Source organism: Canis aureus, chromosome 6 (genome assembly GCF_053574225.1).
Source record: "Canis aureus isolate CA01 chromosome 6, VMU_Caureus_v.1.0, whole genome shotgun sequence".
NCBI classification, from domain to species: Eukaryota; Metazoa; Chordata; class Mammalia; order Carnivora; family Canidae; genus Canis; species Canis aureus.
This window is the reverse complement of record NC_135616.1, coordinates 76,185,531-76,212,221: the sequence shown is the minus strand read 5'-3', so window position 1 is coordinate 76,212,221 and position 26,691 is coordinate 76,185,531. Positions and strand designations below refer to the sequence as shown.

The following is a 26,691-nucleotide window of genomic DNA, read 5'->3' as shown; positions in this document are numbered from 1 at the left end:
AGGAATAAACCTAACCAAAGATGTAAAGGATCTATACCCTCAAAACTATAGAACACTTCTGAAAGAAATTGAGGAAGACACAAAGAGATGGAAAAATATTCCATGCTCATGGATTGGCAGAATTAATATTGTGAAAATGTCAATGTTACCCAGGGCAATATACACGTTTAATGCAATCCCTATCAAAATACCATGGACTTTCTTCAGAGAGTTAGAACAAATTATTTTAAGATTTGTGTGGAATCAGAAAAGACCCCGAATAGCCAGGGGAATTTTAAAAAAGAAAACCATATCTGGGGGCATCACAATGCCAGATTTCAGGTTGTACTACAAAGCTGTGGTCATCAAGACAGTGTGGCACAAAAACAGACACATAGATCAGTGGAACAGAATAGAGAATCCAGAAGTGGACCCTGAACTTTATGGGCAACTAATATTCGATAAAGGAGGAAAGACTATCCATTGGAAGAAAGACAGTCTCTTCAATAAATGGTGCTGGGAAAATTGGACATCCACATGCAGAAGAATGAAACTAGACCACTCTCTTTCACCATAAACAAAGATAAACTCAAAATGGATGAAAGATCTAAATGTGAGACAAGATTCCATCAAAATCCTAGAGAAGAACACAGGCAACACCCTTTTTGAACTCGGCCATAGTAACTTCTTGCAAGATACATCCATGAAGACAAAAGAAACAAAAGCAAAAATGAACTATTGGGACTTCATCAAGATAAGAAGCTTTTGCACAGCAAAGGATACAGTCAACAAAACTCAAAGACAACCTACAGAATGGGAGAAGATATTTGCAAATGACATATCAGATAAAGGGCTAGTTTCCAAGATCTATAAAGAACTTATTAAACTCAACACCAAAGAAACAAACAATCCAATCATGAAATGGGCAAAAGACATGAACAGAAATCTCACAGAGGAAGACATAGACATGGCCAACATGCATATGAGAAAATGTTCTGCATCACTTGCCATCAGGGAAATACAAATCAAAACTACAATGAGATACCACCTCACACCAGTGAGAATGGGGAAAATTAACAAGGCAGGAAACAACAAATGTTGGAGAGGATGTGGAGAAAAGGGAACCCTCTTACACTGTTGGTGGGAATGTGAACTGGTGCAGCCACTCTGGAAAACTGTGTGGAGGTTCCTCAAACAGTTAAAAATATACCTGCCCTACGACCCAGCAATTGCACTGTTGGGGATTTACCCCAAAGATACAAATGCAATGAAACGCCGGGACACCTGCACCCCGATGTTTATAGCAGCAATGGCCACGATAGCCAAACTGTGGAAGGAGCCTCGGTGTCCAACGAAAGATGAATGGATAAAGAAGATGTGGTTTATGTATACAATGGAATATTACTCAGCTATTAGAAATGACAAATACCCACCATTTGCTTCAACGTGGATGGAACTGGAGGGTATTATGCTGAGTGAAGTAAGTCAGTCGGAGAAGGACAAACATTATATGCTCTCATTCATTTGGGGAATATAAATAATAGGGAAAGGGAATATAAGGGAAGGGAGAAGAAATGTGTGGGAAATATCAGAAAGGGAGACAGAACGTAAAGACTGCTAACTCTGGGAAACGAACTAGGGGTGGTAGAAGGGGAGGAGGGCGGGGGGTGGGAGTGAATGGGTGACGGGCACTGGGTGTTATTCTGTATGTTAGTAAATTGAACACCAATAAAAAATAAATTAAAAAAATAAATAAATAATGAAAAAAAAAAAAAAGAATGGAGTCATATCTACGAGTTTCTGTTGCAGCACCCAATCTAAATGTTGTATATGGTAGAGATGCCCTAGTAGACATTTACGATCTTATATAATTTTCAATGTACATTCAGAAACTCTATTTCATTTAATTCTCACAAAATTTTAGGGTAGTAGATATATAATTATCTTCATTTTCACAAATCGTAGAACTGATGATCAAAACTTCTGAGTAATTTGTCCCAAGTTACTATCTAGGGTATAGCCGACCTGGGACTGACACCCAATACCTAACTCTAATTCTCTATCACACTATCGGATATATTTATTTAAGTGAACTCGGTCTTTGCCTTTATCCTGTCTCCAATTCAGTCACCAAATTTTATTCATCCTTTTCTCATCATGTGTTTCCCTTCCTTTAAATCCTTATTGTGGTGTTACCTGGTTTAGGTCATTGTCGCTCTATGCCTAAGTTACTGCAAAAGACTCCTGAATTATAACTCCTGCCTCTAGTCTCCTCCTTCCCTAATTACCTAACACTTTTGTCAAAATAACAGTATTTACCACACCAATTTTATAGTCATTTTCTGGTTCAAAAAGCCCTAATGTCACAACTTTACATGTAGGATAAAATATGGACTCATTAGCTGGGCATTAATGGCACTCCCATACTGTGACCCCTGAAATACCTTTCTAGTCTTAGGTCCTGTTACACTCTAGGTCACTCTGTACTAGCCAGACTAATCTACTCAATCTCCCCTAAATTATCTGTAGTGTAGGCATCCTATTTTGTCTCCATAACAGTTATTCATTCCCTATTTCCCAAATTTGTTTCACTGTCCATTCCTCCCACGTGGGTCCCTGAGAAAAATTTTGACCAGTCTAAATCAATCTTGGAAAGATTGATTCTTCCTGCATTTATTGATTTATGCAAATTCCTGGCCAATGAAACATCAGGGGTGGGGGGGAGTCTGTAAGGAGGCTTCTGGGAATGGTTTTCTTATGCTCTGGTTTCCAGGCATATAGCACTGAAGATATGCTTTAAAAAAACCTTCACAAAAAAATCTCTATGGGAACATTTTTAAAGTGTAATTTTAAATGCGTAAATCTGAAAAAGAAGAAAAAATCCAGGTAGCAAAAACCCAAAACTGAGCCTGACATCAAAGTGGTAGTTCATCTCTGGCACTATTGTTGCTCTGAAGAAATTTGTCAGTCTTGGTAACGATAATGCCTGAGTTTTAGTGGCTGAATGAAGTCAAGAGACTTGGCCTTGGCCTATGCCAGATACGTGGTTTCAGCCAAGATCCTGTTATATAGTTTAGACATTCAAAAAGCTAAGCTACCCTTAGTCAGGGCCAGGCCCACCGTGAAGCCCATAAGGCACTTCATTTACCCTATTCATAGCCCTGCCCTTCGTGAATAAGTGGACTATAAAGCAAATCTGCCTACCAGTAGGGAGAGTCTCTCTGCCTGGGCTTCCCTGAAAATTTATAAAGAAAGGTCTACCTACCCATGAGTTAGAGGTCAAAAGTTTCATTTCCTACTGTATGGACCTGCTAGGGCTGTGATAACAAAGTTCCCCAGATTGGGTTGCTCAACCAATAGAAATGTATTTTCTCACAGTCTGAAGGCTGGAAATTCAAGTTTAAGATATTATCAGGTGTAGTTTCTTCTGAGGCCTCTCTCCTTGGCTTGCAAATCACTGTTCTCTTCCCTTATCTTCATTCACATGGTCTTCCCTTTGGGTACATGCATCCCTGGTGTCTCTTCCTCTCCTCCCTGTATGGACACCAGCCACATTGGATTAGGGCCTCACCAATATGACCTCACTTGAACCTAATAAAAAGGCCCCATCTACAAATGCAACCACATTGGGGGTTAGGATTCAACATACGAATTTAAGGGAAGTACACAATTCAATTAGTTAAACCTACTTAGTCCATTAAAATCCAGGCCAAGATAAGAATAAGAATTTATCATAAGTTAGTAGAACCCCTGGTTGTCTGATAGGAGAGAAACGAGAGAAATAAATTCTTTCTTGGGAGATAAAATTTCGATCCTGGCCCCATAAGATTTCTATAGAAAAGAACCTACTGATGTGATTGCACAGCACGAAATTACAAAGGACATGAGGAATCAAGGAATCCTGAGCAACAGCAGACATAAATAACAAACACTAAATTCTGACAACCAAAGACAACAGTGAAGTTATTGATTACAGAATATAAAATAACAATCTAAAATGCTTAAAGAAATAAAAATTGGCATTGAAAGCATGAGACGGACGCAACACAAAAGATTTTGAAAGCCAGACATTGTAATGACAACTAACTGGAGATTCACAAATGAAAAACAGAATGACTAACATTAAAAACTCATTGGAGGGAGGGGCTGAGATGGTGGCGTAGGAAGGTCCCAAGCTCATCTCCCCCCAGGGACACACCAGTTCGACAGCAGCAGAGGCACCTGGCTGGCTCAGTGGGTAGAGCATGACTCATGATCTCGGGGTTATAAGTTCAAGCCCCACGTTGGGTGTAGATTACTTAAAAATAAAATCTTTAAAAAAAAACTACAGCTACATACGCATCATATCCCTGTGAAAAAAGATCTGAAAACAGAATGAACTGTTCTTTGTAACAAAGGATAAAAGGACCCTGACATGGGTAGGAGAGGCAGAGACGTGCTCTCCCACAAAACTCCACCCCAGTTGCACTGACACCCAAGATGGAGGGATCTCCCCAGACAGGTGCTGCTCATCAGGCACCCTGGCCCCTGGGATCCACCCCGGAATGATGAGGCCCTGGAATGTCTGGCTTGGAAAACCCATGAGGCTGACTCCGGGGGATCCCAAGGTGCTATTGGAAACTGAGATTTCCCTCTAGGGTAGCCTTAGGATGGTCTCATCAGCTCCCAGAGCCAGAGTAAAACCCGCAGGTCTGAAATGCACTGAGGGAGATTCATATGCTGACCTCGGGGCATTGCAGGAGGAGGGGTACGGTTGCGACGCTCCCCGGGGTGCTCTCCTGTGCTCTCCCCAGGCTCTGCTGGCATGAGCAAATTCAGGTGGAGCAGCACCCATCACCTTGCTGGGATGAGTGGGCAGGAGGGAGCCCAGGGCTCAGAGGTCCAGTGCTGCCCAACTCCCTGGCTGGGGTGGGCAAGCAGATCTCACTTCCGAGTTGAGCTCTGTGCACGTAGGCAGCGGGGACACCCCCACCCCGCTCCCACCCAGAGCCCAAAGCCGTGCCTGCCGAAGCCAGCGGGCCTGCAGTCGAGCCCACAAGTGTGCCCTGCTCCTCCGCGCTCTGGCCACCTTGCTCAAGCCAGTGGTCACACGCGGTGCACACAGGAGTGCCCCTTGATCACTAGGCCACCAGACCCACACAGGGGTGCCCCTTGATCACTGGGCCACCAGATCCTCACAGGGGTGCCCCTTGATCACTGGGCCACCAGATCCTCACAGGGGTGCCCCTTGATCACTGGGCCCTGGTGACCTAGAGGGCTGGCATTCCAGAGCTCAGCAGGGCTCCCACCACCAGAAAGACAATTGTTGCAGGGCACCACTCCCAGGGCACAGCAAATACAGCCAACTGAGAAACGGACCTCAGTCTTTCTGTGACAAAGGTCTATTCACTTAGCCTGCAAGTTCGCATCTAGAGACGAGGGAAGTGCTCCCGGGGAATGGGAACATGACTCACAGGAAAAGATCTCAAGGTGTTAATTGAGTTTCTCAGGGTGGATGAGTTCCTCATGTTGTTCTTCTGATTAACGTTTATGATATTGCCTCTGTAATGATAAAAATAGAAGAAAATTAGAAAGAGGATATTATTGCTGAGCATTAGGTTGTTACGACTCAGTAGGTACGCCTCGCTGGTTCATAGCACTTACCAGTACGTTCCAGGACAACTAATCCTTCTTTGGATTTTGAACTTACTTTCCTTTTCAGGTAAGGATACTTGGGTGGAATGATTTGAAAGGCTTTGCTTTATGGTATGCCTCAGATTGTTACGTACCGGTACACATATTGTTAAGTCTCATTTCTAGCTCCATTTACCCGCACTTGCTTAAGTAAAAGATCTTACCAGTTTACTGTCATTGCTTTTATCTATCTATCTATCTATCTATCTATCTATCTATATATATATATTTTTTTAAAGATCTCATTTATTTATTCATGAGAGACAGAGAGAGAGAGAGGCAGAGACACAGGCAGAGGGAGAATCAGGCTCCATGCAGGGAGCCCAATGCGGGACTCGATCCCAGGTCTCCAGGATCACATCCTGGGCTGAAGGCAGGTGCCAAACCATTGAGCCACCCAGGGATCCCCCTGTCATTGCTTTTTAAATTTAACAGATGAAAACTCTTTTAAGTAATGTCATTCGTTTTAGGACTTTAAGATTTGAAATCTTCGATAAGATACACTCTAAATACATTTCTTCAGGATATTTGGTCAGCAAAGACTTAGCTCTCTGACTTCAACTGATATTTAGAGATTTATTCGAGTTCAGCTTGTTAGGGTGCTTCCTATCTCCTTATCCGATCTCGGTCTTGTTCCCCGAGAGAAAAGGGGAACGTTAAGAGCGGTTCTCAGTTGTGTGGACCTTTCACAAATACTGTTTTTTACCTTTAAAACTTTCAAGTGCATCCTTAAAGGAAGTGTTATATTTGAGTCTCCAAAAACTCCTATCAATTAGATGTAATAGATATTAAATTATTTGATTTGTTAAGTCATTTGATAGCTCAGAGAACTGAGTTGTTACAGAGAACCTAAATCAAAGTGATAATTATTTATTATCTGTATATTTATATGGTTTCTGTATATATCAGATAAAAGAACTCTTCCTGCTTAAAAAATCTGGGGGGCATAAAGATGTGCTGTTCAAATCTCTAGGGAGCACAAGTGACTGACAGCTCCTGCCACTGCCCTTCTGAGTCAATGTGGAGACCAATCGTTGGACACCACAGGGCACGTCCATTTAGGCAAGATGTAGGACTCTTTTAATGAGCCTGCGTCAACTTTTCTTAGAATGGCACTATCTGAAATTTTTCCTACCCGATCTTCTTTCCTTCCTTCTCTCTTTCCATAGTTGTCAGACCTGCATATGGTCTTAAAGCTTTCCTTGCTTTCTCCTGCTGTCTCTTCCAATAAATATCTTGCCCATCTAATGCCGTCATGGCATTTGCCTCTCAGCAGATTCAAACTACGTAGTGGTGCCAACAGTGGTCTGAGAAAACAGATAGTAAGATGGGGATTTGTGACTGGTTTGCTCACTCCCTAGTGGGGAGTAAAAAGGTAGGTAGGTGCACGGATAGTCCATGGCACAAGATGGTAGCCTAATTGCTAAATATTTCACCAGTAGTGATCCAGGAAAACATCCCAGTGACCCAGGAAAACATCACAGGGGTGGAGAATGCCCTTGGATGTGTGATAATTAAGGTATTTGAAATAAACTAGGGGAAAATGCTTATAGACAGTAAAATTGGCTGGTTATGACCATACTGAACTGGTGCCCTGCAGAGGGAAAATGAGAAACTGAGAGCCATTAACAGTCCGTTAAAGGCCAGGTGTGAGAACGAGAGGGACTCTGGGGTACCTTATAAAGAGGCTGTTATCTCCTGTAGTAGGAAGCAGATGTAGCTGAGCAACAGATTGTAGGTCGTCTAATGGGATCCATTTGGATGCTCAGCCTAGGCAAGTCTGGCATATTAATGTCATTACTCTGGCTGGGAAAACCTGGAACCTTTAAACATGGGGTGGAGATGTCTAGGTGGGTGCCCCTGATATTCTAGAGAGTGACTTGAAACCTCAGAGCTCTCTAGTAAGAGCTAGAAATTCTCTTGTGCTGAGAAGATGCCTTAGCAATTTCTCTTCTACAAGGCAACAGGTGCCTCCCTCAGAAGTTGCCCCAGCTTCCTTTCCTGGCTGCCAGGTTGATATCTAGAGTTAAATTTCAGCATAACCCACCTGAGGATAAACTGAGAAGTGAGGAAAGGGACTAGTCACCAGGGAGGTACAGGAATTAGTAATAAGGCATACCAGGAGGAGTCAATGAGTATCCATAGGATTGGATTTTTTTTCATGGCCAGAAAGTAAGACAGACTAAATAAGAATTCTTTGCCATGAACGATCACTCTTGGAGTTTAATACCCTTTCAATGATCCTAGGATTTGGCAAACTCATTGCTAGGATGGCTTTTAGAAGTCTGAAAAAAAGTAAGGAATGCTCAAGATGGCCTAGGAGAAGGAAGAAGGAATAAAGATGCTAAGGGAAGTAAATATGCTGGGAGTTAATTTTGTGAGGCCAGAAAATCTCCAGAAAGAATATGTTCAATGGCATGACCCAGAGGAGATACTATTCACTGAGGCCACTGGGAATGCACCGGTGAGAGAGGTACCAACATTATCATTGATGTGTCTCCTCCTTAAACCAGGGAGAAGGAAAGAATTATGGTACTGAGCTTGCTGAAATTCATGGACATGATGGAGCTTTGACATAACAGAGGCCAGGTGATGATACTTAAGCCCCAGAAGCCAGAAGGTCACAACTACTGTAATGTCCGGCTGGGTTTGAGGGACAGCCAAGAGAGTTTGAACTACAGGAAGTTGTGGAGATAGTTAATAATTAATAGATAGTTAATAGATAACAGCATCCTGGGGGGCAGGAAGCCAAGAAAATGGCTACTTAACATGTACAAACAAACAACAAAAAAATGGTAAGAGTGGGAAAACATAATGCTCAGGATGGTCACCCCAATGAAATGTCTAATCAATCAATTTTTGGATCCAGAACCCATTAATGAAGAGGTTGCCAGGTTCCTAGGAAGCAGAACCATGCAACTCCATGACGAGCATATAGTGTAGTAATTCCCTTGGTTCTTCCCTAATGAGAAGAGGTTGGTATCTAGACTTTATAAGAGTCTCCTGGATGCAGAGTCTGAGCTGACTTTAATACTGCAGCTGAAGCACTGTAGTAGCTGTGCCTGGAGAGAATAACTAGCTGACAGCCCCACTGGCTGAGTGCTAAAATCTAGCACCATATTCATGCTGAGGCTATGCTTTCCCTGGGTGCTTGCAGCCAATGACTCAGCATGGCAGAAATACTAAGTTAGGACCATTCCTGGGAGGTGAAGGACTCCCCTCACAGGGGAGAGAGAATCCCCAGATAGCCTTGCCAAACTTTGCTTACGATGACAGCAGGACTGACACCTCACCCGGCCTTCCTGCCCCCTCTCCTTCACTTGGGGTCAGAACTACATCCTGGTCTATTGGTTCTCCCAGCCTCTCTTGGCTCCCCATCCATTTTTTTGCCCAAATTTTCTCCTCAAATAAATTTCTGGCTCCCAGGGAGTCTGACCCACTGAGGACACAATGGATCTGCAGATCCACTCAGTAGTCACTTCCCCAAGTTCTGAATGTGTCACCAGTCTTGATATACTTGACAACTGGAGTAACCCCAACATAGGGTTCTAAACCTATGGAGTAAAATCTCTTACAGTGATGAAGACCAAGTGGAAAACTGTGCAACAACCCTCTTCTCCACCAAAATAGATAACCAACACCATTATTGATCCCAGGGGTCATGATAGAGGTTAATGCCATCATTAAAAGCCTAAAGGATGCAGGCATAACTTTCCATATCATAACATCCCAGCAGTCTGGCTCCTATAGAAACTGAAGAATGACTACACACTACTGTAAAATTAACAGGCCTCAACTGTGCTGCTATGCCAGATGTGGTACCAAGGCTAGAACAGATTTGTAAGGTCACAGGAAAATGGTATGTGGCTATCGAAGTAGTGGATGTACTGTTTTCCATTCTGATTAGAAAAAAGAAGGAATAACAAAAATATAACCTGTGGATCAACTCTGGTCAGCTCTCTGCTTTGTAAATAAAGTTTTACTGGAACGTGGTCATGCTCATTTATCTATTGTTTGTTTTCACATTATAATGATGGAGTTGAGTCATTGCAGCAGAGACCATATGGCCTGCAGAGCCTCAAATATTTACTATTTCCCTTTATAGAAAATTTTGCTGACCCCTGGAAAAGAAGACCAGAATCAGTGTGAATTGACATTGGATGAACAACAATTATAATTTGCAGTTTTGCATCACGGCTCTTTAACTCTTCCACTTCCCATCGTAAGATAGTCCAAAGAGATTTGGGCTGCCTGAACCTGCATAGGTATCCACGCAATCATTGTAATGATTGGACAAAATGAACAAGAGGTTGTGAGTAATCCGGAGGCCTTGGCAAGACACATATACTCTAAGAAGTGGGACATTAATCCTATGCAGATTCAGAGACCTGCCACTTTGGTGATGCTTCTAGAAGTCCAGTAATCAGGAGAATGTTGGGATATCCCCCACAAAATAAATTACAAATTGCCACATTTTGCGTCCCCTACCGCAGAGCAGGAAGCACAATAGCTGACAGATCTCTCGGGTTTCTGGAGGCAACATATCCACATGTAAGGATACCGCTCCAGGTGATCTGTTGGGTGACCCAGAAGACTTCTTGCTTTGAATGTGGCCCAGAGCATGAGAGTTCCATAGCATAGCGGGTCCAGGCTACAGTGCAAGCAGCAGTGCTACCATTTGAGCCATAAAATCCAGCAAACCTGATTATGTTACAGGTGTCAGCAGAGGGAAAAGAGCCCCAGGGAAAGAGTCATAACACAGGCCTCTGGGATTCTGGAACAAGCAACATCTGTAGCAGAGCATGATATGCTTTTGAAAAATAGCTTCTGACACATTCCTGGACTCTGATAGAGAAGTAGTACTTGAACATGGGGTCCTAAGGGACTATGCATTTAGAGTAGCCCATTATAAACTGTGTTGTATCAGACCCACCAAGTCATAAAGTCAGATGGGACCAGTGACAGCAAGTTATAAGATGGTAATGGCACACCTGAGATCAAGTTTAAGCAGGGCCGAAGGGCATGGGTAAACTGCATGAACAGACATCCCAGACCCCATGTTACTCCCAACACTTGCACCAGTGCCCCTTCCACAGTCATACTTATGGCCATATGGAGGGTTTCACGTGACCAGATGAAGGGGGAGAAAAGGCCGATGCTTAGTGTGCAGATGGGCTGGCTTGTGAGTATAGGCAGAAAATGGATGGTGTCTGCATTTAGCCACATTTCAGGTGTGGTCTTAAAAGACAGTAAAATGGAAAAATCTTCTTAATAGTCAGAACTGTTAGCAGTGCACCTGGTCATTCATTTTGTGTGGAAAGAAAAGTAGCCTGAGGTTAGAATGTACATTGACTCATGGACAGGGGCCTGTGACTTTGCCATCTAGTCAGGGGCCAAGAAGGAAAAGAAGAGAAGATCGGAGATGAAGTTTGAGCTAGTCGTGATGGACTCTGGTAATAGGCAGAGAGTGTGAAGATTTTTTATGATAACCACAAGAGAGAATTTACCATGGAAGAGACACTGAACAACCAACCAGACAAAATGACTTACCTAGTTAATAGAGTTGGTGTGATGGACACATAAATGACATGTTGGTAGAGAGGGAGGCTATGTACGTAGGCCCAACAGAATAGACTCCCACTTGTAAGACTCAACTAGCTATTGCTGCTTCTGAATATCTGTTGTTGGTCTCAGCCACAGAGACCAATGCTGAGCTCCTGATGTGGCATTAGCCCTCAAGGAGACCAACCAGCCACTTGGTGACAAGTCAACTCCACGGGGACCTTTCCATTCTGGAAGGTTCAGGGGTTTATCTCCAAAGAGATAGATGATAGATAGATAGATAGATAGATAGATAGATAGATAGATAGATAGATGATAGATAAATAGATGATAGATGATAGATAGATAGATAGATAGATAGATAGATAGATAGATAGATAGATGGGAGGGGCTTGCATTTCTGCCCTCAGACCCTCAGTCAGCACCGTAATCCAGGGGTTTACAGAACTCCTGATCCCCAGCCATGGAATAACATACAATATAGCACCCAACCCAGGGACTCAGTTCACAGTGAAGGAGGTGTGGGAGGGGTCCATAACCAGGGGACCCACTAGAATGGATAGTAAAAAGTGAGCTGTGAGCCACCAGCTATGACCAGGAGACCAACCAACTACAACAATGGGAGGTATAATTTGTCCCACTATCCTCCCTTTACTAAGTTTACCCTCAGAAGAAGAAGCCTCCAGAAACCATGGAGTAGCTAGCTGTTTCCTAAACTTGCCTGGAGTGATGGTCTTTGAGGCACAAAGGTGGATTGCTGTAGTCATGGAAACATGCTGCTGGGATCTCCTGCTACAAGGAGCAAAACTGAAGACAGGCCTAGTTGCTGCTCCACTGGGTCCACCCCTGTGTTCTCATAGATGCCGTGTTTCCCACAAGCCTCTCCTCGCCAATGGCTAAGCATAATGAGGCTACAGAAGCAGGCCCATTCCAGTGAGATGAGGAATCCCTTTCACAGGTCACTCTGGGCTGTGAAACCCAGAAACCTGTGAAACTTTCACAACCCATCTTCCTGGCTGAACTTTTCTTAGAGCTGAGCTGTAGTCTGAGACTTTTCTCACCCATTCCTCCTTTCCACTCCTTCTACTCAGGTCAAACCAGCATCTGCTCCTTCCCTCAGCAAATCTCTTGCATGTCTAATCCTGTCTTGGCAGCTGCTTCTAGGAGCAACCTGAACTAATACACTTACGTGCTTACAAAATACTTCAGAGTTTATGTTATTATACCACAGTGCAGATGCAGATGAAGAGCCTAGTTGTAAAGAGATTAGATGACTTGCCTGATATCACTGAAGCCCAAATGCACCTCAGACATCTTTCCAACATTCTTAGTTGGCATTTGAAAGAAAGGCTGTGTTGTAATACTAGAGAAATGCTTCTTAATTGGTTTGTTTCAGGAAAATAGGATTCTTCTACCCCAAATATGTCAGTAATTGGAAGTCTTTTGAAATGAGAATCTTGGACTCGTTTCCCTCTGTGTCTTCCAATTCCATGAGCTTATAGTTTTTCCCAGTAGATAAAGATTATTTTTTTTATTTATTTCTCTGGCTATTTGAAGAAATGGATCTCAGTGCTATAGACTAAAACTGTAGAATGATCCAGAAAAAAGAAGATTCTATTTTCAATATATTTCCATAATTTGCAGATTTGAAACCTACCAAGCTCTCCTATCCCTTTTCATCTCTTAACTTCATTTGGCTCTACAGGTTAGTCGAATCTGCCTTTATTGTTCTCAACCCCATACTCCACTAAACCTTCTCTAAAACTGACTCCTCTCCCCCTAGCATTTTCTATTATTTTACTGCTTTATTTCCTTCTTAGTGATTATTACTACATATTTTTGTGTATTTGTTTACTTATTGTCAGTAGTCTCCAGTAAAATGTAATATCTGATACTAGGCAGTTTTTCTTCTTCGTTATGCTTATAGTAGGTTTTTAATAAATTTTTTTTGAATTAATCATTAACACAGAAAATACATACCTTGCTCCTTTGGCAGGACTCTTTCCCAAACTTTCCCCCCCTCTATTCCCTTGCCAGTCACCTTTTCATATAGGTAAAATCTGGTTAAAATAAACATACATTTTGAAGAAATAAGTAAGTTATTAAACATGCAGCTATGTGCTATGCAAAAATAAATGTAAAGAGGTAACAGGATGGAGTGAGTGGGTGAGTACTTGAATTAAATAGTCAGGGACGATCTCTTTGAGAAAATTTGCAGAAAAAAAGCATTCTAGAGATTCATTTCAGAGTTCAAGAGACCCTTAGAAATTTCCAAAGTGGTTGTACCAATTTACACTCCCTCTCTCAATTTATGAAAGTACGGGGGGGGGAAAGAGCCCATGTAAAGGCCTAAGGCAAAAATGAACTTGGGGAGTGTGAGGAAGACAAGAGGAGAGAAGTGAGTGAGGGGGAGAGTGATCATAATGGTGCTAAGAAAGACAGGCAGCAGGATGAAGATCCCGTAGGCTTTTGTTAATCTGGGTAAGAGGATTGGAATTCAATGCGGAGATGGGAAGGCATTGAGGGGTCCTATATAAGAACTAACATAATCTTGTTCATATTTTAAAATGAATGAAAAGTAGAAACAATCCAATTCAGAAACAGGCAAAAGAGGAGTATTCTGGGAAAATAGTGGAGTAGGGAGTACCAGAAATCTTTCTCTAACCCAGACAATAACTTGCACTGGAAGAATCTGTCTGACATAATTATTTCGGAACTCTACAGTCTACTGGAGATTGAAACTTGCAAGGGAAGTCTCAAAGAGTAAATTGCAGTTTATTTTGCTCAATTTTGAATCTTAGCACAGTAGCAGCTACCCATCCCCCACCTCTCAGCCCTCTGGCAGGCAGCCGTGCATGTGTTTTGGATGTAGCTTGCAGGAGCCAGGGTGGGCCAAAGGACCTTGTGTTCCAAATGTAGATCTGTGTTCTGATCTCTGAGTGCTGCTTCTGCTCACAAGAAGGCAGACAAAGAAGCAGTGGCCGTTGTTGTTGCACCTTCCCCTATTGTTGCAAGCCCCTCTCACTCTGGCCGAAGTGGTTTCCAGGGGGTTTAAAGTGATGGTGCCTTTCGCCCTTACCCCTTTCATTTTTCTTTTTCTCCTCTTGGGAGCCAAACATTGAAGAATAGATAATCCAAAAGCAACTACATATATAGGGGAATTTAGAAAGTCACCATGCAGGTCCAAGGAAAGGTGTATGCTCACAAAAGACTTGAGGTCTTAAGCTCCCACATTGGGCTGATCCTTGACACAGAGACAACCTACTACAATAAAACCAGAAACAAAAATGAAAACAAAATCCAGTAAATCTGAGCAATGAAGAGAATCTAATTTCGAGTTCCCATATTATGAGATTCAAATATCTACTTTTTGACAAAAAAAAATCACAAGAGGTACAAAGGAAACAAGAAAGTATGGCTCATTTAAAGGCGGGGGGGGGGGGGAACAAGCCAACAGAAGCTGAAAAACATTTGATGGTAGATCCACTAAATGAAGATGCCCAAAGAACTAAAGGAAAACCTAGAGAAAGACAAGAAAAAGATGTACATATGACCTAGAAATACCAACAGTGACATGGAAACCCTATAAAGAAACAAGAAATTCTGCAACTGGAAAATTCAATAATTGAAATGAAAAATTCACTAGAAGGATTCAAAAATTTGAAGAGGCAGAAAAAATAATCCTCAATCTTGAAGATGGGACAATGGAAATTATTGAGTCTGAGGAACGGAAAGAAAAAAAATAATTGAAGAAAAATGAACAGAGCCAAAGAAACCTGTGGGATATCATAGAACATACCAACATATGCATTGTGGGAGTCTCAGAAAGAAAAGAGAGAATACTTAAAGAAATAATAGCAGAAAACTTTCCAGATGTAAGGAAAGACATGACTATAAATGTCCAAGAAGCTTGGTGAAATCCAAGTAGGATGAATTCAAAGAGACTCACACTAAAACACATTATAATCAAACATCAAAAGAAAAAGACAAAGAATTTTGAAAGCAGCAAGAGAAACAATTTATCACATACAAGGGATCCTCAATAATTGTCAGAAGATTTGTCATCAGAAACTTTAGAGATTAGAGGGAAGTAAGCTAATATGTAAAAAGTACTAAGAGAAAAAAGTGATTGACCCATAATCCTATATCTGTAAAACCTGTCCCTCAGAAGTGAGAGAGAAATTAATATGCTTCCAGATAAATAAAAGCTGAGGGTGTGTATTACCACTACCTACCCTGCAAGATAGCAACTCTAAGCTGTATGAAGAAACAAAGATCTCTCTAAAAGTAACTACATGAGGAATTATAAAGTTAGTATTATTGTAACAGTGGTGTTTACCTCCACTTTTTATTTTCTACATGATTTAAGAGACTAGTACATTTTAAAAAAACTATCGGTCTAAAAGCAACTACTATTGTAACTTTGGTTTGTAGCTCCTTATTTTGTTCCTTGTTTGTTTTTACATAATTTAAGAGGCTAATGCATTAAAAATTGTTAGTTTATGTTTTGGGACACATAATGTATAAAGATGTAATTTTGTAACATCAACAACCTGGGGACAGAAGTGTTAAAGGAACATAGTTTTTGCACATTACTAAAGTTAAGCTAATATAAGTTCAAATGAAAGTGTTATAATTTTATGATTTTAAACTTTATCCTCAGATAACCACACGCACACACACACACAAAAAAAAAACAGCTAAAGAATACACACGAAAGAAAATGATAAGGGAATTCAAGTAATCCACTATGAAGAATTTCAATACAAAAGAAGACGGGAAATGAGGGATAAAAAAAATGGATAAGGCATATAGAAACTAAAAAGCAAAATGGCAGATGTCTCTCCTTATCAGTAATTGCTTTAAATGTAAGTGAATTAATCTCCAATCAAAAGGATGGCAGGATTGGGGACATCTGGGTGGCTCAGGGATTGAGCATTTGCCTTCAGCCCAGGACCTGATCCTGGAGTCCCAGGATTGAGTCCCACATCGGGCTCCCCACATGGAGCCTGCTTCTCTCTCTTCCTGTGTCTCTGCCTCTCTCTCTCTATGTCTCTCATGAATAAATAATTTTTTTTTTAAAAAAAAAAGATGGGAGGATGGATTAAAAAATGATCCAACTGTATATTGTCTACATGAGACTCCTTTTAGATCCAAAGACACAAACATGTTGAAAGTTAGAGTGTGGAAAAGGATATATCACGAAAACAGTAATCAAAGGAGAACAAGGATGGCTATACTATTATCATACAAAATAGATTTTAGTTCAAAAAAACTTATAAGAGACAAAGGACATTATGTATTAATAATATATTAAGTATATATCAATCAAGGTTCAATACAATAAGGTGTAGCAATTATAAATATTTATGCACCTAATAACAGATCACAAAAATATATGAAACCAAAACTGACAAAATTAAAGGGAGGAATAGAACTACAGTTATCTTTGAAGACTTTGTAGTTCACTCTTGATAATGGATGGAACAACTAGTTAAAAGTAAGGAAGCCGAGGACTTAACACCACAAAAAACTAGATCTACCATGTATAAAATAATCAACAACAACAGGATATACATTTCCTGAAGGGTATATGGGGCATTTTCCAAGGCTAAACCATGTTAGGCCATAAATTCTTACAACATATTTAAAGACAGATATCACACAAAGTATCTTCTCTGGCTGCAATGGGATGAAGTTAGAAATTAATACAGAAAGAAAAGTGGAAAATTCACAAATTTGTGGAAATTAAACTACATAGGGCAAAATATGATCCAGTAATTCCACTTCTGGATATTAATTTGAAGGAAATTAAATCACTATCTCATAAAGATGCCTGTACCTTCATGTTCATTGCAACACTATTCGTAATAGTCAAGACCAAGAAAAAAAAAAACCTAAGTGTCCACTGTTGGATGAATGAATAAAGAAAATGTGGTATACGTGTGTGTGTGTGTGTGTGTGTGTGTGTGTGTATGTGTGTGTGTGTATTTATATATGTATAATGGAATATTATTCAGCCATAAAAAGAAGGAAATCCTGCCATTTGTGACAACATGGGTGGAACTTGAGAGCATTATGCTAGCGAAATAAGTCAGAGAAAGACAAATATGATATGATTTCACTCATATGTGGAACTTAGACAAACACCAAATTCATAGAAACAGAGAACAGATTGATGATCACCTCAGGTGGGAGCTGGGGGGTTGGCAAAATGGGTGAAGGTGGTCAAAAGATATGAACTTCCAGTCCTAAGATAAATATGTCCTGGAATGTAAAGCACAGCATGGTAACTGTATAATATATTTGAAAGTTAAGAGAAACTGTATAATATATTTGAAAGCTAAGAGAGTAGGTCTTAAAAGTTCCCATCACAAGAAAAAAAAAATGATTGCAATGATACATGGTGCTGGATATTAACTAATTGTGGTAATCATTTTACAAAAAAAATATATATATATATCAAATCATTGTGTTGTGTACCTAGAACTAATACAATGCTAGATGCCAATTATATATCAATTAAAGAAATGTCCAAAGATAGACAATCCCCTGTATATGTTCTACAGGAATATTTGATAGAAAAATTCAGATAAGTAGGCACACTAATGGTTATGTATTTATGTATAAAACAGTGGTTCAAGAGTTTATATATTAACTAATTTTCAGTAAAGTACACACTTTATTTTTACTTATTATTATTTTAATTCCAGTATAATTAGTATACAGTATTAGTTTCAGTATTAGTTTCTATGTAGTTATTCAACAATTCTATACATTATCCAGTACTTGTCATTATAAGTATACTCTGAATCCTCTTCACCTATGTCACCCATTCACACACCTGGTAACCCCTAATTTGTTCTTGAAGTCCACATTATTAAATAGCCCATCCACCTCACTTAAATTTAGAAAACTGATTAAGCCTTCAAAGTGGTTGAATTATCTTCAATTTATTCAATTGATAATTAATAAGCTAATTCAAAGCTAACCAATAACAGGGATATTTAGATAGATTAAACAATGACCTTAACAGTTCATTAATTTTAAAAATGTAGAACCAAATTTATAGAAGTATTATACAAAATTGCTTACAATTTGCAAATAAGAAATAAAATAAACCAAAAAACCCCATAATCACCCAGTGAAGTTACATTTTCATTACTAATTTTTGTATTTACTGTTTGAGTGGAGTGCTTAGTGTTGGGTTCTCAATTATTTTGATGCAAGACAACAATATAGGTTGACCTCTCAAGTTTAAAGAAATGACAATGAATGCACTGAGAAGTAAGCAGTGAGAAAATGTGGAGGAGTCATCAGGAATAAGGCTCCATGAGCTCTTGGCCTCACATGTGTGCAAATAACTTAGCAAAATAAAAAAGCTGTACTGTTCATATGGCCTAGATTTCAAGAAAACAACTAATTTGATTGAGTGCAAAGGATAGAGAAAAAGTGAGAAAAAATAATCTTCTGATACAGGAGATTATAAATGGAACTTACAACCTACATCATAGGTTTTCTTTTTCTTTTTTCATCATAGGTTTTCTAAACAGTGAAATTAACATAGTTAAAGACCTTATAAAAATATATATAAAAAATAAAAACCTTATATTAGTACATCCTTGCTTAACCTTTGATTGACATACTTGATAGTCATCATGGGCATATTTTACTTCCATTGTACTATCTAATTTTGTTTTCTATTTGAATTTTCACTGAATCCATCCTCTTAGGATAAATGTGGAAATTTTTGGTGGTTTTAATGCTAATTTTATTATTCTATCTTCCACTATCTTTGAATACCTATACCTGGGACATTATTAAACCTGTTTCTTGGGCCCTACTCTTTTCTGTCATTGTATTCTTAAAAGAGTTAACCTTTAGGTATGTGAGGTATTCTGTGGGAGTCTTTTTAGGAGCATGCATTTCAGTGATGGACAAGACTTCAAAAATACAATGGTGTTACGTGACTGTTTCCTATTAATGTTTTGTGTTTTAATGCTGGGTACTTCATCCTTCCTCTGGAAATTTTTAGGCCTGTTTCCTGTAAAGACTCACAGTTGGCCTGATTTGTCGTGTCGTAAGTAAGAGATTAGGGACAATCTCATTTTCTCACTGTTGCCACTGGGTGAGGGCTGTGAGCTGATCCTTCTTTAGCTTCCATTAAATACACTCTGGTTTCTAGAACCAAAGACTAATAGGAAAAGAGCCTCACAGCTACTTTCAGTTAGTATTTTCGTATGCAAAAGGTTTTAGGAGGATTCATGGAAATAAGAGGAGTAGAAGTAGGAGCAATGAAGCAAAAGTACAGGAGGAAATGTTTAGGTCTGCAAAGCAAAGGGGTTGGCGTTCACAGTTTTATAAACCTGCCTCTGGGAGGCAGTAGGGTGTAGAGGTTGAGTATGGCTTCCCATTGACTTCAAACCAACTCTCACCATTTCCTAGCCCTGTGATCTGTGCCTTGGTTTATTCTGTGAGATAAGTGTAATAGTAACGCCTCCCCATAGGGTTTTTGTAAGGATTAAATGAGATGCTTCCCGCCGAGCCCTTTCAATTGTGTCTGGTACAGAATAAACGTTCAGTAAAAGTTAGCTTTCTTATTATGGAATAGGCTGTCTGCTTTTGTAGGTTCCCTATCAGAGGAATTTAAGCGGAGCTGGAATAATAAATTGGTAGGGGTTTTATAGATTAAGATTTAAGCATTGGATAGCCCCTTCAACCCCTGAGATTTTCTGTTTCTATCATTTTGTTTCCAGTGAATATCAAGGTATCTTTCATATATGACAAAGGTAATATGAACCTGTATATCATGCTTTTTTCCTGGTAGTACAATTCGGATGGTACAGTCTCCTAGAGGCAATCTATGACTCCGAGTAGGGCAAAGAACATCACTGCTTCAGTGAAGTCCACATGCTGACTTCATGGAGCAAACCTACTACAGATGCCAGAGACCTGAGCAAATAAACTGAGTTCAATCCAGGGAAAACACGAAGAAATGCTTCTTTTGATAATCTAGAATCTTTCATATTTGATGGCAAAAATCAAAAAGTCCTAACACTCCTTGTTGGTTAAGACATAAATGAGAAAACAGCAGTAATACATTCATTGTTCCTGGGAGTATAAGTTGTGACATAAATCTGGCAACATCTATTAGAATTTAAAATACATATACTCTTTGGCCTACCAACTCCACTTTTGAATAGCTTTACTAGAAATATAATCATCGTTTTTCAAGGCCACATTAAACAATATTTGGTGCAGCATTGACTGTGATGGCCAAAGAATGGACACAATCTCATTATATATCAATAGGGCAAGAGTTAAATGTAGTACATTTTTGCTATGGAGAATTATGTGACTGTTTAAAAGAAGGATTTCGACTTCTATTGACTTGAGATGTTCATAATGGAATCTTAGTTCCAGCACAATGTGTACAGTATTATCTAATATTTGGAACAGCAAGCAAATGAAAAACTTCCAAATACCTTTGAATGTTCTTATATACGTATAAGGGGAGAGGTGAGGACCATCACATGCCAGGTTGCTGACATAGGTCACCTCAGGACGGAGGCTGGGAAAGAATCAGTTGTTTCCCATATATGTTAATGCGTCACAGAATACATATTGCTTTTCAGAATGAAAAACTTTAAAAATGTTTTAATTAAAGAAGGACTTCATAATTACAAAAATGTACCTACCCTGCAGATTTCTTGAGAGAGCTACTTTCTATCTTTATATGTATTCATTTCTTCTTCTTTGCCCCTGACCCCTACTTTCTTTCTTGCCCCTTTTCATCCTCCACGTCCCCTCAAAAGAACAAAGGTATTTTTGTGGAAGTGGGAACATATTACAAGTCGAGTGTTTTATGAACCTGGAAGTGTACATTTCCCCCCTTTTCCTCTCATGCACGAAGAATTTACTGCAAAACTTTTTAAGCAGAATAGAATCCCCCTGGTGTCCTCCCCCCATTAGTGGAGCTCTAACATTTTAAGTGAAATGGAATTTCCTGATTATGCTTTGAAGACAGAACACAAAAACAATATGCCTAAAAATATATGTATATTTAAAATATATAATAAAGACACCTATTAAAAAACATATACAACATGTAATATATATGAAGTGCAGTGGCAGTATTTCTTCTTATGGTCAGCAACAACGGCCAGTGCTCTGAAAGAAAGGTCAAATTTTTTGACTTCAGCTTAATGTGAGCAAGGGCAAAAAAAGAATAAAATATATGAATTAGTCAAAATAAAGGACAAATAAAGCTAAGATTTTTGTCATGTGCTTTCAAGGTCTACCATGTCTGGACTCGCATATTTTACTTCCACCTGAATAATGGAATGTCACTGGGTACGCGTAACTCTGTGACCAAGGTAGTCTGGTAACTCTCGGTTTATGATACCAACAGTGGCATCATGTCACCTGATGTCCCAAAGTCAGACGCTCATTCTTCATCAGGGGTAGGTAGATCAAATCAAGAGCTATTTCTCAAAGAAGATTGTTATTGCTAAAAATAGGTAGTGTAGAAGGCAAGCTGAGCATGTTTTCCCCAGTGTTTGACTGCGACCTCTTAGAAGTATGAAGCTTTTTTGGCAAGTCTGCTAAATGGATGGGAACAGCATGCTTACGTGTGATGCGTGTTACTTCCAAAATCAAAAGATGTTTACTACACACGGTGTCTCTTTCTTTATGGTAGAGGGTGAAAAGGTATCGGGACTTCTCTTTCCCTTTGGAGAGGGTATGTAGACATGCTCAATTTCACTGGATCTCCAGAAATTTTACTGAGGCAGCAAATCTCTGCATTTTCCTGGAACTAAGATCCTATCCCTTGGCACACAAGTCTCTTGTCAAGGCTTCTTGCACAGCTGCCACTACGTGCTTCCTAGACCCTTATCAGCATGTTGTCATCAATAGAGGGGACTGTATGAACTCCTGTGGGATGGAGAGACAATACATATCCATGGATTCAGTAGTGGCAGTGAGTTGTCACCACTGTGGAAGAAGACAGTGAAGGTGTCCTGCTGTCCTGCCAGGTGAATGGCAACTACTTCTGTGCCTTCTGACTGTCAGTATAGACCAAAATACTTACCACTTCAGTAGCTCTGGCATCCAATGTGCCAGTGGCATCGATTTGTTCCAGGAAAAAGACACATCTGTAGCAGCTGCTATAAAGTAGAGCCACATATGAATAGAAAACAATGATTTATATATTCTATAAAACATTTACATGGGATAGGAATTTTAGACAATTGGTTACTTACATTTTTATTTCTTTTTTTTTACATTTTTACTTCTAGAATAGTTTTCTTCTCTGATGCTTGTGTTCATTAATTTGAAAGTTTTGAGAGTAAGTCACATTTGATACAAATTAATAGTAATGGAACTTAACATATAGAAAATAAATATAATCTAGGGCACTTTTATGTCATCTGGTTCATATTCCTATGTGACTCTAGAAGGTCATTATGAAATAGCTGGTTTTAAAAGCTATTTTGAAATAACTAAATGGGTGTAAAAAGTGTAACTCTTACAATATAAATTATTCTTTTTTTTGCTTTCATTTATTTTCTGGTTTATTTTTCAAACATGTAATTAAAATGTTAAAGTTAGATCAGATAATGAACTTTATCAATTTTAAGAAGCATTGTAGTGTTAGGGCAGAGGTCATTTCTCTTGAATAATAAAAAATCTGGTTGTTATTTCCCTAGACCTTAAACATAATGCAATTCCATACAACAGAATAGGTTTCTCCCCTGTGAAAGATGAATGCAGTCATTTACCTGTGTACTTTTTATGAAAATACACTTTTCATACTGGTAATCTTTTGTGATCTGATATTATGAATGCTTCTTCCTTGTTAAAAGGGCTTCTAACTAGATACAGTTGGATTATTAAGTAATAGTAATAATAATCTTTCATTATTTCTGTTTCCAATTCCCTTGTTTTCAATTACAACCCCTGGTCATAAAAATGCAAATTTAATATGCAAATTATAGTCACTTAAAAATATATTCACAGGAGATTTAGGTGAAAACACAACTGCCTTTCACATAATTCAAAAATGAAAATCATACCATTTTGCAAAATAATATCTATAATTTTTTTCTTTAGAAAAAGTATATATGCGTAAACAAGTAACTCTGATCTGTCTGGAGATCCTGACATCTGTGAATAAAAAGAATTCGAAATTGAAAATTTATTTTTATTTTTATTTTTTTTAATTTTTTATTTATTTACGATAGTCACAGAGAGAGAGAGGCAGAGACATAGGCAGAGGGAGAAGCAGGCTCCATGCACCGAGAGCCCGATGTGGGATTCGATCCCGGGTCTCCAGGATCGCGCCCTGGGCCGAAGGCAGGTCCTAAGCTGCGCCACCCAGGGACCCCCGAAATTGAAAATTTAGATGAATGAAACGCAGTGCATAGAAACTCACAGCTTCAGTGAATCTGTACAGACTTCATCTTGAGCTATGCAGGGATTAAGCAATGGCTAAACAAACGCTTTAAAATACCTAGAACACAGAACTTTTATAAAAATGCCAAATATGTAGGCCCTGAAAGTGTTGTCAATAATGTCAATCATGGCTATACTGACTTAACAAATATTTACTGAACACCTACTAGGTGCTGAACTGTATTAAATGCTGGGGATTCAAAGATGAAAAAGTCATAAACTCTGTTCCTAAAAAGCTTACCTATCTACTTAGAGAGAAGCATATAACAAATGGAATTCAGCATATGGCAATAGCGATGTTAAAATGGTTATGGCCATTAGAGGAGAGCCTGACAGATTTGCATGAAAAAGTTGGTAAAGTTTCCACAGAGGATGTGGATTTTGAGCATTAAAAGATATAAAGATACGATAAATATACTACATGTTGGTATTCAGAACATTGTTTAAGCACGGTCTTAGAGATATAGCAGGGTGAAATGTGTCCGTTACCTACTGCTCTATGGCAAAGTTCCTAAATGTCAGTGACTTAAAACAAAAATCATTTATTATTGTAGGTAATGCATCCATAAAGACTCTGAATTTCCACAGAAAGGCAATTACTTTATTCTCTATTCCATGTGAAAGCCTTACACTAAAGTTAGTTGTTTCTTTCTCTAGACAAGAGATCAACAAACTTTGGTCCACAAGACAAATCTGGTCTGCTGTCCATTTTTGTAAACCGAGGCTTATTGGAACACAACCATGTCCGTTTCCTTACTCCATTGTCTATAGCTGCTTTTCCACTACGACAGCAGATCTGAGTAGTTGCAACAGAGACTGTATGACTCCCAAAGCTGACAAGCACTACACACCCCTATTCTAGACCAGATGATGGAAATGTGGCTACAGAGCACTTGAAATGTGGTTGCTGTGACTGAGATACTCAATCCAACATTTTATTTAATTTTAATTACTTTAAATTTAAATAGCTACGTGTACCTAATGGCTACATATTAGTCCATTTTTAAACAGTAAGTTCCCTGAAGCCAGGGGTAATTTTTGGAGATCTTTTTTACCCAAAGATGTTCTATCATGCCCAGTATACACCTCTACACTTAGCAGATTCAATAACTGTCTCAACAAATATTTATTGAATTAAATTTATCATGATTTTTTTTTTACCTTATTTTAGTCAAGCTTTACCTAAGACAGAAAGCTAAAATATTTTTCCCAGGATAATTATTATTGAGCTCAGCTCAAATACCCAAAAGCTTCTTCAAAATATCTCTACATGTTCTAGTCTGCTGGAATTTTTCCTTCTGAAAAAGCAGTTATTTTTGAGAGTCTAGTCCATAGCATGGAGAATCCAACCAAAGCTTTGGCCGCTATCTCAGATAGGGCAAGGCCCTTCCTCTCCAGGTGGTTCCTTCTTGGAGATGTTATTAAACAAAGCAAATTTTTTTTTAATATATCAAAGGAAGGGGCAGCTTTGCCAGACCAAACAAAGATGTTCTTAAATTTTCCCAGAGGCAGGGGCCTTCTTGCCATATATTTGCATAACTAAATGATTATCACTCAAAGGACAGGGCAGAGTGAAGTTGCTTCAAGGCTACTCGTTTTGCTTGTTTATTTGTTTGGTCTGTATTACAGGTGCTTTAAGGAATGACACTTAGCTGCTTTTTCTACTCTAGAAGAAGGATAGATAGACTGATAGAAAGGATGAAAGAAGAGGAGAAAGAAGAAAAAGGAAAAAAGAAAAATTAAAAATGCTTTGCTAGGATAGTCATAATTTTTCCCCCCATTTTGTGGATGTTCTCCATTGGTTTATTCAATTCTCAATTGATGACCCTTTACGTCTGCCCCCAACCCCCATTTTCACTGTTACAAATAACTGCAATCTACATATATCTTTGTGTACTTGATAGGATTTTTTTCTGTAGGATGCTGTTAGATCCAAAATGGCTTTTACTTGGGCCAGCCCAAGTTACTAACCCAGAGCTTACTACCTAACCTAATTGCAGTTTCAACCTCCCCCAGAAATATGTCTCAGCCTGTCAATCAGGAATTTTTTGATAAGCACCACTGAGGTAATCTGTGCCTTGTGCCCTCTCCAACCCCCAAGGGAAGATGAGGTAATCTGCCTAGTAAGACCCCCCACCTCCTGCCCTTCCCCCTAACATAAGGTGATCTTGCTTGGAACAGTCTTTTCTTCTGTTTACAACTTCCTCACCCACCTTCCTTCCTATAAAAACCCATCATTTTGTATGACTTCCCAGAGTGCCCTTCTACTTGGTGGGTGGCATGCTGCCTGATTTGTGAATCATTCAATAAAGCCAATTAGACCTTTCAATTTACTCAGTTGAATTTTGTTTTTTAACAACAGGTTAAGAGTATAAACATTTTATACTGGATAGGGTACCAAATTGCCTTCCTATTGCCGCATTAAAAAAAAATCCCATATTTTGGTTTTCTCTTGGGAAATTGGAAGTTTGGCCATTCTGGGCCTACATTCTTACCACATTTCAACGAACTGCAATTGAGCAAGAGCTGCAGCCTTTAGACCGGAGCCTATGTGGTCCAGTTCACCATGGTCCCCATGCCCCCACTGACTGTTTCTTTGAGGTATGCAGAGGCTTCCTGAGCCTCTGAGTTTGCAACTCCTGCCTTAGCACCTAGCTGGAAAGTAATGAATTCAAAATAAATAAGTGACTATTTTCAAAATAACTAGGAAAAAATAAAAAGGACATTCTATCCTCCCCTACGTGTCCTGTAGTTTTAGAAGTTTGGAGAAAGTGGGTAAATATATAGAAGATTTTAAGAATCCAAGTTGAGTTTGAAAGCCAAGTTGATGTTAATCAGCAGTAGGATATGGAAACTATGACATGGGCATTATGAGATAATCTATTCTGACACCACTCTTCCTCTGCGTAAGTGTTGAAGTGCAGATTTCTTCTCTGATATGGTCTGAGGAACCGAGGGAGCAGAGTAGGACTAACTCAATTGCCTTATGAAGAAAAACACTATAGTAATCAGTTCAAAGCT

General features: G+C 39.3%; 1 long non-coding RNA gene across 1 annotated transcript; it reads right to left on the bottom strand.

Annotated features, from left to right (window-relative positions):
- Positions 1 to 1,797: 1,797 nt before the first annotated feature.
- LOC144315284 (uncharacterized) lies at positions 1,798 to 26,416 on the bottom strand. The gene is made up of 3 exons (XR_013381028.1): positions 26,166 to 26,416; positions 5,433 to 5,520; positions 1,798 to 3,513 (listed from the first exon to the last, which is right to left on the bottom strand). It is a non-coding gene; the product is annotated as an uncharacterized LOC144315284 (long non-coding RNA).
- Between the last annotated feature and the right edge of the window lie 275 nt (positions 26,417 to 26,691).